This window comes from Oncorhynchus mykiss, chromosome 22 (genome assembly GCF_057628025.1).
Source record: "Oncorhynchus mykiss isolate SJ-2025 chromosome 22, ASM5762802v1, whole genome shotgun sequence".
Taxonomy (NCBI): Eukaryota; Metazoa; Chordata; class Actinopteri; order Salmoniformes; family Salmonidae; genus Oncorhynchus; species Oncorhynchus mykiss.
Window position 1 is genome coordinate 52,460,577 of NC_143043.1, and position 13,558 is coordinate 52,474,134.

Below are 13,558 nucleotides of genomic sequence, written 5' to 3' on the forward strand. Positions count from 1 at the left end.
GACCCTGCATGGTACCATGATGGAGAGGATATAACATGGACCCTGCATGGTACCACTAGTAGAGAGGATATAACATGGACCCTGCATGGTACCACTAGTAGAGAGGATATAACATGGACCCTGCATGGTACCACTAGTAGAGAGGACATACCATGGACCCTGCATGGTACCACTAGTAGAGAGGATAGAACATGGACCCTGCATGGTACCACTAGTAGAGAGGATAGAACATGGACCCTGCATGGTACCACTAGTAGAGAGGATATAACATGGACCCTGCATGGTACCACTAGTAGAGAGGATAGAACATGGACCCTGCATGGTACCACTAGTAGAGAGGATATAACATGGACCCTGCATGGTACCACTAGTAGAGAGGATAGAACATGGACCCTGCATGGTACCACTAGTAGAGAGGATATAACATGGACCCTGCATGGTAACACTAGTAGAGAGGATAGAACATGGACCCTGCATGGTACCACTAGTAGAGAGGATAGAACATGGACCCTGCATGGTACCACTAGTAGAGAGGATATAACATGGACCCTGCATGGTACCACTAGTAGAGAGGATAGAACATGGACCCTGCATGGTACCACTAGTAGAGAGGATAGAACATGGACCCTGCATGGTACCATGATGGAGAGGATATAACATGGACCCTGCATGGTACCACTAGTAGAGAGGATATAACATGGACCCTGCATGGTACCACTAGTAGAGAGGATACAACATGGACCCTGCATGGTACCATGATGGAGAGGACATAACATGGACCCTGCATGGTGCCATGATGGAGAGGATATAACATGGACCCTGCATGGTACCACTAGTGGAGAGGATAGAACATGGACCCTGCATGGTACCACTAGTAGAGAGGATAGAACATGGACCCTGCATGGTACCACTAGTAGAGAGGATATAACATGGACCCTGCATGGTACCACTAGTAGAGAGGATATAACTTGGACCCTGCATGGTACCACTAGTAGAGAGGATATAACATGGACCCTGCATGGTACCACTAGTAGAGAGGATAGAACATGGACCCTGCATGGTACCACTAGTAGAGAGGATATAACATGGACCCTGCATGGTACCACTAGTAGAGAGGATAGAACATGGACCCTGCATGGTACCACTAGTAGAGAGGATATAACATGGACCCTGCATGGTACCATGATGGAGAGGATATAACATGGACCCTGCATGGTACCACTAGTAGAGAGGATATAACATGGACCCTGCATGGTACCACTAGTAGAGAGGATATAACATGGACCCTGCATGGTACCACTAGTAGAGAGGATATAACATGGACCCTGCATGGTACCACTAGTAGAGAGGATATAACATGGACCCTGCATGGTACCACTAGTAGAGAGGATATAACATGGACCCTGCATGGTACCACTAGTAGAGAGGATAGAACATGGACCCTGCATGGTACCACTAGTAGAGAGGATATAACATGGACCCTGCATGGTAACACTAGTAGAGAGGATAGAACATGGACCCTGCATGGTACCACTAGTAGAGAGGATAGAACATGGACCCTGCATGGTACCACTAGTAGAGAGGATATAACATGGACCCTGCATGGTACCACTAGTAGAGAGGATAGAACATGGACCCTGCATGGTACCACTAGTAGAGAGGATAGAACATGGACCCTGCATGGTACCACTAGTAGAGAGGATATAACATGGACCCTGCATGGTACCACTAGTAGAGAGGATATAACATGGACCCTGCATGGTACCACTAGTAGAGAGGATACAACATGGACCCTGCATGGTACCATGATGGAGAGGACATAACATGGACCCTGCATGGTGCCATGATGGAGAGGATATAACATGGACCCTGCATGGTACCACTAGTGGAGAGGATAGAACATGGACCCTGCATGGTACCACTAGTAGAGAGGATAGAACATGGACCCTGCATGGTACCACTAGTAGAGAGGATATAACATGGACCCTGCATGGTACCACTAGTAGAGAGGATATAACTTGGACCCTGCATGGTACCACTAGTAGAGAGGATATAACATGGACCCTGCATGGTACCACTAGTAGAGAGGATAGAACATGGACCCTGCATGGTACCACTAGTAGAGAGGATATAACATGGACCCTGCATGGTACCACTAGTAGAGAGGATAGAACATGGACCCTGCATCGTACCACTAGTGGAGAGGATATAACATGGACCCTGCATGGTACCATGATGGAGAGGATATAACATGGACCCTGCATGGTACCACTAGTAGAGAGGATATAACATGGACCCTGCATGGTACCACTAGTAGAGAGGATATAACATGGACCCTGCATGGTACCACTAGTAGAGAGGATATAACATGGACCCTGCATGGTACCACTAGTAGAGAGGATATAACATGGACCCTGCATGGTACCATGATGGAGAGGATATAACATGGACCCTGCATGGTACCACTAGTAGAGGGGATATGACATGGACCCTGCATGGTACCACTAGTAGAGGGGATATAACATGGACCCTGCATGGTAACACTAGTAGAGGGGATATAACATGGACCCTGCATGGTACCACTAGTAGAGGGGATATAACATGGACCCTGCATGGTACCACTAGTAGAGAGGATAGAACATGGACCCTGCATGGTAACACTAGTAGAGAGGATATAAAATGGACCCTGCATGGTAACACTAGTAGAGAGGATAGAACATGGACCCTGCATGGTACCATGATGGAGAGGATATAACATGGACCCTGCATGGTACCACTAGTAGAGAGGATATAACATGGACCCTGCATGGTACCACTAGTAGAGAGGATAGAACATGGACCCTGCATGGTACCACTAGTAGAGAGGATATAACATGGACCCTGCATGGTACCACTAGTAGAGAGGATATAACATGGACCCTGCATGGTACCACTAGTAGAGAGGATAGAACATGGACCCTGCATGGTACCACTAGTAGAGAGGATAGAACATGGACCCTGCATGGTACCATGATGGAGAGGATATAACATGGACCCTGCATGGTACCACTAGTAGAGAGGATAGAACATGGACCCTGCATGGTACCACTAGTAGAGAGGATATAACATGGACCCTGCATGGTACCACTAGTAGAGAGGATATAACATGGACCCTGCATGGTACCACTAGTAGAGAGGATAGAACATGGACCCTGCATGGTACCACTAGTAGAGAGGACATAACATGGACCCTGCATGGTACCATGATGGAGAGGACATAACATGGACCCTGCATGGTACCACTAGTAGAGAGGATATAACATGGACCCTGCATGGTACCACTAGTAGAGAGGATAGAACATGGACCCTGCATGGTACCACTAGTAGAGAGGATATAACATGGACCCTGCATGGTACCATGATGGAGAGGACATAACATGGACCCTGCATGGTACCACTAGTAGAGAGGATATAACATGGACCCTGCATGGTACCACTAGTAGAGAGGATACAACATGGACCCTGCATGGTACCATGATGGAGAGGACATAACATGGACCCTGCATGGTACCACTAGTAGAGAGGATATAACATGGACCCTGCATGGTACCACTAGTAGAGAGGATACAACATGGACCCTGCATGGTACCACTAGTAGAGAGGATATAACATGGACCCTGCATGGTACCACTAGTAGAGAGGATATAACATGGACCCTGCATGGTACCACTAGTAGAGAGGATACAACATGGACCCTGCATGGTACCACTAGTAGAGAGGATACAACATGGACCCTGCATGGTACCACTAGTAGAGAGGATACAACATGGACCCTGCATGGTACCACTAGTAGAGAGGATATAACATGGACCCTGCATGGTACCACGAGTAGAGAGGATATAACATGGACCCTGCATGGTACCATGATGGAGAGGATAGAACATGGACCCTGCATGGTACCACTAGTAGAGAGGATATAACATGGACCCTGCATGGTACCACTAGTAGAGAGGATACAACATGGACCCTGCATGGTACCACTAGTAGAGAGGATACAACATGGACCCTGCATGGTACCACTAGTAGAGAGGATATAACATGGACCCTGCATGGTACCACTAGTAGAGAGGATATAACATGGACCCTGCATGGTACCATGATGGAGAGGATAGAACATGGACCCTGCATGGTACCACTAGTAGAGAGGATATAACATGGACCCTGCATGGTACCACTAGTAGAGAGGATATAACATGGACCCTGCATGGTACCATGATGGAGAGGATAGAACATGGACCCTGCATGGTACCACTAGTAGAGAGGATAGAACATGGACCCTGCATGGTACCACTAGTAGAGAGGATATAACATGGACCCTGCATGGTACCACTAGTAGAGAGGATAGAACATGGACCCTGCATGGTACCACTAGTAGAGAGGATAGAACATGGACCCTGCATGGTACCACTAGTAGAGAGGATAGAACATGGACCCTGCATGGTACCACTAGTAGAGAGGATAGAACATGGACCCTGCATGGTACCACTAGTAGAGAGGATAGAACATGGACCCTGCATGGTACCACTAGTAGAGAGGATAGAACATGGACCCTGCATGGTACCACTAGTAGAGAGGATATAACATGGACCCTGCATGGTACCACTAGTAGAGAGGATAGAACATGGACCCTGCATGGTACCATGATGGAGAGGATATAACATGGACCCTGCATGGTACCATGATGGAGAGGATAGAACATGGACCCTGCATGGTACCACTAGTGGAGAGGATATAACATGGACCCTGCATGGTACCACTAGTAGAGAGGATATAACATGGACCCTGCATGGTACCACTAGTAGAGAGGATAGAACATGGACCCTGCATGGTACCACTAGTAGAGAGGATATAACATGGACCCTGCATGGTACCACTAGTAGAGAGGATAGAACATGGACCCTGCATGGTACCACTAGTAGAGAGGACATAACATGGACCCTGCATGGTACCACTAGTAGAGAGGATAGAACATGGACCCTGCATGGTACCACTAGTAGAGAGGATAGAACATGGACCCTGCATGGTACCACTAGTAGAGAGGATAGAACATGGACCCTGCATGGTACCACTAGTAGAGAGGACATAACATGGACCCTGCATGGTACCACTAGTAGAGAGGATAGAACATGGACCCTGCATGGTACCACTAGTAGAGAGGATAGAACATGGACCCTGCATGGTACCACTAGTAGAGAGGATAGAACATGGACCCTGCATGGTACCATGATGGAGAGGATATAACATGGACCCTGCATGGTTCCACTAGTAGAGAGGATATAACATGGACCCTGCATGGTACCACTAGTAGAGAGGATAGAACATGGACCCTGCATGGTACCACTAGTAGAGAGGATAGAACATGGACCCTGCATGGTACCACTAGTAGAGAGGATAGAACATGGACCCTGCATGGTACCACTAGTAGAGAGGATAGAACATGGACCCTGCATGGTACCACTAGTAGAGAGGATAGAACATGGACCCTGCATGGTACCACTAGTAGAGAGGATAGAACATGGACCCTGCATGGTACCACTAGTAGAGAGGATAGAACATGGACCCTGCATGGTACCATGATGGAGAGGATAGTTATGTTTGTATTTTTTATTTCACCTTTATTTAACCAGGTAGGCTAGTTGAGAACACCTTTATTTAACCAGGTAGGCTAGTTGAGAACACCTTTATTTAACCAGGTAGGCTAGTTGAGAACACCTTTATTTAACCAGGTAGGCCAGTTGAGAACACCTTTATTTAACCAGGTAGGCCAGTTGAGAACATCTTTATTTAACCAGGTAGGCCAGTTGAGAACACCTTTATTTAACCAGGTAGGCTAGTTGAGAACATCTTTATTTAACCAGGTAGGCTAGTTGAGAACATCTTTATTTAACCAGGTAGGCCAGTTGAGAACACCTTTATTTAACCAGGTAGGCTAGTTGAGAACACCTTTATTTAACCAGGTAGGCCAGTTGAGAACATCTTTATTTAACCAGGTAGGCTAGTTGAGAACATCTTTATTTAACCAGGTAGGCCAGTTGAGAACACCTTTATTTAACCAGGTAGGCCAGTTGAGAACACCTTTATTTAACCAGGTAGGCCAGTTGAGAACACCTTTATTTAACCAGGTAGGCCAGTTGAGAACATCTTTATTTAACCAGGTAGGCCAGTTGAGAACACCTTTATTTAACCAGGTAGGCCAGTTGAGAACACCTTTATTTAACCAGGTAGGCCAGTTGAGAACACCTTTATTTAACCAGGTAGGCCAGTTGAGAACACCTTTATTTAACCAGGTAGGCCAGTTGAGAACACCTTTATTTAACCAGGTAGGCCAGTTGAGAACACCTTCATTTAACCAGGTAGGCCAGTTGAGAACACATTCTCATTTACAATTGCGACCTGGCCAAGATAAAGCAAAGCAGTGCGACAAAAACAACAACACAGAGTTACACATGGAATAAACAAACATACAGTCAATTACACAATAGAAAAATCATATATACAGTGTGTGCAAATGAAGTAAGATTAGGGAGGTAAGGCTATAAATAGGCCATAGTGGCAAAATAATTACAATTCAGCATTAACACTGGAGTGACAGATGTGTAGATGATGATGTGCAAGTTGAGGTACTGGGATGTGCAAAACAGCAAAAAAAATAACAATATGGGGATGAGGGTTGTTGCGTGGGCTATTTACAGATGAGCTGTGTTCAAGGACATGAACTCTGTGTGGTACCACTGTGAGCCATTAGTCATTCACCAACATGTCATGTATGGGGGATACACTGTTGGCAGAATGTCTGTTGTCTGTTCCTCATGTAAATGACATTCTATCCTCTTAATTAATACAAAGTTTGTAGATAGAGGGTGTGCAAGTGGGGGGGACATGTCATGAAGCCCTTTCCAGGCAGGGTAGTAGAGTGGTTGTGTTCATTTTCGCTAACTGTGAGTGACAGGTGGTGCACAGAGAGAAAACGAGGGATGGTTTGGGTTGCGAATGCTGACAGATTGACTGAAGGGACTAGCCATCCAGCTGGACTAGAGCCAACCCTCAGAGAAATCACGCTAAGAGAAGATTCGGTTTTCACAGTCAGTCTGCAATGCACGATCGACACTGAACACACTACGGAATGTCCTAGGGAAAAAACAAGGTTGAAATACCAACAGTGTGGATGGTTTGAATCTTAGCGTTTAGCCGCTGTTCCTCAATTCCGGAAGTAAAATCACATTTCAATTCCAATTTTCGTTTGAATTGACTGAATTGAAACGGAATTGGTCCCAACTCTGGTTTGTACATCTTATCAATTCAATTCAATTCAATTCAAGGGGCTTTATTGGCATGGGAAACGTGTTAACATTGCCAGAACAAGTGAGGTAGATCATATATAAAGTGAATATATAAAGTGAAATAAACAATAAAAATTAACAGTAAACATCACACATACAGAAGTTTAAAAACAATAAAGACATTTCAAATGTCATATTAGAGATATATATATATATATATATATATATACAGTGTTTTAACAATGTCTTATCTCAGTCTATAAATGGTTCAAGGACAACAGATTTACTAACAACTGATCAATAACCGCCTCTTCAGTGTTTTGCTCTTCAGAAGCGTGCACCAAGGTGATGATGTTATTAGCGCAACGCAGAACATACGTGCACATGGTTTGGTGTGAACTACTTAGTTAAATAAATACACTCCCGTTATACACTTAGTAGGTAATTCACTGGTTCTCAGGAAATCAGAGAGGGAAGTAAAAATAAACGTCAAAGAAAAGGCTTTTTTTTTTAAATCATCATCATTATCCTTAGCAACAACATGAACAACAAACGAGAGAGAAAGGCTGGCTGGAGTGGTTGAACAGTACTTCAACAACTGGCTCTGTGTGAACAGAGGCCTAGCAACCCATGGTCAGAACTATTCATGATAAAAGGAGACTGTGCCGTTTAAATCCTGAGAGCTCAGATGTAGCTTTACCAGTAGAACCACTTCTAAACCGGCAGTTGTTTTGAGGTTGTTTGGTTCATTCGTCATTACTCAGGACTAATCTGCGATGCCACTTCTAAACCGACAGTTGTTTTGAGGTTGTTTGGTTCATTTGTCATTACTCAGGACTACATCTGCGATGCCACTTCTAAACCGACAGTTGTTTTGAGGTTGTTTGGTTCATTCGTCATTACTCATACATACATATTGCAGTCATTAAATACTATTTCAACTCAATCATGCTGACAGAAAGTCAAAGACTGGATTTGTTTCCTACAATATCTCCATTTGCCAGTGTACGCATAACAACCCTGTATGAACAAATTATGCCATTTTCCTATGCTACTATGACATCAAGATATCTGGCAGATGGAATTTTGATAATGTAAAAAAGATTTCTCTATTGCCCTACGGCTTCATAGCGCTATCTTTGGTTATTAACTTTGAGGATAACCACCAGCCTCTACAGAGAGAGGAGGGAGAGAAAGAGGGAGAGAAAGAGGGAGACAAAGATGGAGGGAAAGATGGAGAGATAGAGGGAGAGAAAGAGGGAAAGAGGGAGAGAAAGATGGAGAGAAAGAGGGAGAGAGGGAGAGAAAGAAAGAGAGAGCGATAGAGAGAGAAAGGAAGACAGAGGAAGAGAGAGAGAGGGTGGGATAGAGAGAGAGAGAGAGGGCGGGATAGAGAGAGAGATAGAGAGAGAGAGATGGAGAGAGAAAGGAAGACAGAGGAAGAGAGAGAGAGGGCGGGATAGAGAGAGAGAGAGAGATGTTGGCAGAGAACCAGGCTTAATGTTATTCAGCCACCCACTCTGCTGCCTTCTCTCCTCTCAGTGTCAGGGTGAGTCAAGATGAGACAGAGGAACAGCAGAAGTGGGATTAGTAGTTTTGAAGAGTATTGATTAGAAAATTAGAGATAGATCCAGGACTTCACAAAGGCTCTTGTATATGACTCTGTATCTTAGGAATCCCACCAGTTCATACAAATAGCTTATTTGTTGTGTCTTTAGTGGACTGGTCCAAAGTAAACCTAATGTGGATTGGTAAAGTGGGCAGAAGTGTTCCTAACTGCTTGAAATTCGGTTTTGAAAATCAGATATAATTTTTGAGCTTGTACAGTTTGGTTTATCCCATTCCACATCAGGAATGTTACTCTGAGATTCTGAGCGTGTGTTCCTTGTATGTAGATCTCAATCAGTGTTTGGGAGTAACAGCATTTACATGTAACTGATTACAAAAAAAAACTGTAAAACTGTAATCTGTTACTTTAACATCATTTTTTAAATATAATTGTAATCAGATTACAAATACTCTTGAAAAACTTGATGATTACTTCCAGGATTACTTTTAAATTCATTAAGATTATTCCCACCCTTCTGCTTTCTCAATGTGACATTCAAATGAGCATTGATCAGGAGACTAATTTAAGTTTGTCCCCACCTGAGCGAGTCTGCCCATAAGTCAAAAAATGCTAAATACGTTTGATGGATCGCGGGACAAAGCAGGAAGGTTTTTCTAGGCTAAAGTCCAAGCTATGTCTTCCAATGTTGCCACTGCTGTCTGCATCCAAAGATTATCCAACTTGAGGTAAGGAGGATAGCCCTGGTGTGATTTATGGGGGAGCCAGCTCCCCTGAAGAGACGTCCAGCTCCCCTGAAGAGACGTCCAGCTCCCCTGAAGAGACGGCCAGCTCCCCTGAAGAGACGTCCAGCTCCCCTGAACGAGACGTCCAGCTCCCCTGAACGAGACGTCCAGCTCCCCTGAAGAGACGTCCAGCTCCCCTGAACGAGACGTCCAGCTCCCCTGAAGAGACGGCCAGCTCCCCTGAAGAGACGTCCAGCTCCCCTGAACGAGACGTCCAGCTCCCCTGAACGAGACGTCCAGCTCCCCTGAAGAGACGGCCAGCTCCCCTGAAGAGACGTCCAGCTCCCCTGAAGAGACGGCCAGCTCCCCTGAAGAGACGTCCAGCTCCCCTGAACGAGACGTCCAGCTCCCCTAAATGCAACAAAAGTTAAACTTTTTTTTGTCAGATCTCTAAATGATGCTAATTGAACCATTCTTCTATGTGTTTAAAAAAATGTAGTGGTAAATATGTTTTACAGTGGTAAATATGAAAATAAAAGCTTTCAAATGAAACAAACCCCCCCCCCCCCAATCTCTCTTTCATGGTGTCATGTCGTGATGTCATGGTTTCATGGTGTCATGATGTCGTGATGTCAAGGTTTCATGGTGTCATGGTGTCATGATGGCGTGATGTCATGGTTTCATGGTGTCGTGGTTTTATGATGTCATGGTGTCATGATGTCGTGATGTCATGGTTTCATGGTGTCATGATGTCGTGATGTCATGGTTTCATGGTGTCATGGTGTCATGATGTCTTGGTGTCATGCATAAGTAGCCTACTTTTCCAAGTGATCTGTTTTGACAATGAGATTCATGGCACATTCAAAGGTCAATTCATCATTACCCTTTAAATGACGTCTGTATTATTGTAGGCCCGTAAAAAAAAAAAATTGCCTTGCTATTGCACTCAATAGAGACCCTTCGAAAGTCCTGATGTAATTCGCACTCTGAAGACAGCAGTGGTGTAGCCTACGGGCGATACAGATATCACTTATTATTGATATCTACAGTACATAGTGCATTGATGTGAATCACACTGCTGCTCTCTCATTTAGCTTTTTTTTTTTTTTTTGCGAATGATGGATTGTGGTTGTTGTGGACGGCTGTTCACTAATGCATATGTGTATCTTAACCCAATGATGGTCGAATTTTAAGAAGTTTAAGCTGCCTATCAATCAATGTTTTGGCGACCAGTGCACCAGTGAAAAATGAACTCTTGTAACAGCTGCATGGTGTGCATCTAGGGCCTGTTTAATGCAGGGGCTAACAGCGGATGAAGCCCCGGGGCCCAAGACTGAAGGGGCCCTTGAGGCAGAGAAAATTGTATTTATTTATTTTATATTTTTTTTATAGATAGCCTGCTACCGCTTTTCTAACCATGAAATGGGGGATGGGAGAATAAGAGCTAGGGGCCACACATGGGTAACTGGGGGGGTCCTGCCATGGTTGGGTAGCTGATTCAGGGCTGGCACTAGCCAGCTAAGTGAGATTTTGGATGGGGGGTACCCCCACCTAACGGGCAAAGCACTTTAGTCCGCCCCACCCCCCCTTCCTGCAATTCCACACATTTTGCCACGGGGCGTAGAGAAAATGTTGCAGTTTTAAAGCAATTTACCTGCAATTCCACACATTTTGCCATGTTAATGACATCTGAGTGCCCTGTGTGCCCGGACGGTATTCAGCCATCATTACTACAAATGTAGATAGCTGGCTAGGCTAACTTACCGATCTAACCATTGTTAGCTAACATGAGTGACTGTCAGTGACATAACAAGATCAAAACTGCACAACCACATTTATAAATAGTATATAAATATAAATAGTATCTTGGTGTGTTCTACTATTCTAACTGTCAACAGGAAGTTGAGACCCACGACTGAGTTCAAAAACAAAATTCTGCTCAGAAAAAAACTCCTTGGCTAATCTATAATACTTCTATATTTTTCCAAGACATATTCTTGAAGATCAAAGTGTATTAAATGAATTGGAATGACTGGAAATCTGACAGACGGACTGGTTTGTCATGTAGAGTTATTATATGAGGTAGAAAACAATGGGTTATAAAAAGCCTACATAACCAATCTAGAAAGTCAGATGCAACATCCATTCATGGCCAGCTATGTAACCTCTAACATTTATCCTGCAATAGATGTCGTTCAATTGGTAATATTCATTTTTGAATATGCCTCGTAAAGGGAAAGTAATCTAAAAGTAACTAAAAGTAATCAGATTAGTTTGGGTCATCCAGAAGTTATGATACCGATTTACAATTTTTGACAGGAAACTAGTAACTGTAACGGACTACATTAAGGAAAGGATGTTCCCAAACTTTTTTGACCTACGACCCCATTTTGATAATCTGAAAATTCTATCACAACCCCAACCATGTGAAAAATGTATTTTAATTAACAGACAATGTTTACTTTTTAAATTGGGGCTATTAAAGTCCATTGCGAAACATTCTAACAGTATTTCTGATTGTATTCTCAAATCCCCATCACATTCTTTTAATGTGGGGCTATGACAGTCAAATTGCAAATTAGTCTGACATAATGTATCTTATCTCTCCACCACTAATGAGATGGGTGTGATCGATGCATGTCGCTCCAGAGCTTCTCAAATTCAAGGGGCGTGGTTGACATTGCGATCCTCTCACATCCAACCTGGATCTATATATATATATTTTTTAGTGCAGACGAGTGCACTGAATCAGCGTACCATGAGTTTTAATGCTCGGAGGGAGACGGCACAGTCAGGAACCAAAACGAACTCATAATCACAACGTTTCTCAGAAGAGTGTTGATCTAGAAACAGATCCTACATACGATGAATTGTGGAAAGTGTGCAGACCCCTTTCCCTATTTATCCACTGTTGTTACGTTACAGCCTAATTCTAAAATGTATTAAATAAAATGTTTTCCTCATCAATCTACACACAATAACCCATAATGACATCACAATACCCCATAATGACATCACAATACCCCATAATGACATCACAATAACCCATAATGACAAAGTGAAAACAGGTTTTTAAAAGTGTTTGAAAAATTGATAAAAAAAATTAAAACAGAAATACCTTATTTACATAAGTATACACAAGCATCGCCGTGCTAGAGGCGTCACTACAGACCCGGGTGTGATCCCGGGCCGTATCACAACCGGCCACGATCGGGAGTCCCATAGGGCAGCACACAATTGGCGCTTTACTTGGCTCCTCATGCTCTAGCGACTCCTTGTGGTGGGCCGGGTGCCTGCAGGCTGACCACGGTCGGCAGGTGAACAGTGGTGCGGGGGGGAAAGAAGACTCAAGAAGACTCGAGGCTGTAATCACTGCCAAAGCTGCTTTAACAAAGTACTGAGTAAAAAAGTGTCTGAAAACTGAAAATTGTGATTATTCATTTATTTGTATTTTTTTTAAATTATAAATTAACAAACTTTTCTCAAAACCTGTTTTTGCTTTGTCATTATGGGGTATTGTGATGTCATTATGGGGTATTGTGATGTCATTATGGGGTATGCTTTGCAGAATGATAAGGCACATAAAAAAAATAAAAAAAATCAATTTTATAATAAGGCTGTAACCAAACAAAATGTGGAAAAAGTCAAAGGGTCTGAATACTTTCTGAATGCTCTGTCTAATCTGATCAATTATTATCTCAAAGGGAAAACTTATCTTAGATCGGCGAGACGCTGAGACACTTTGTGAAGACGGCTGAGGCCTGGTCTGGCCTGATCAATCCACTGGAACCAAAACTCAATCTACAGGAACCAAAACTCAATCTACAGGAACCAAAACGACTGAACGTGTTGTTTACAGCATTTGGTCACATGACAGCTCGATCAGCTGTTCGATGTCACTTACGGTAAGTCAACTGAGCCAGGATCAAACGGACTGATTGGTGATT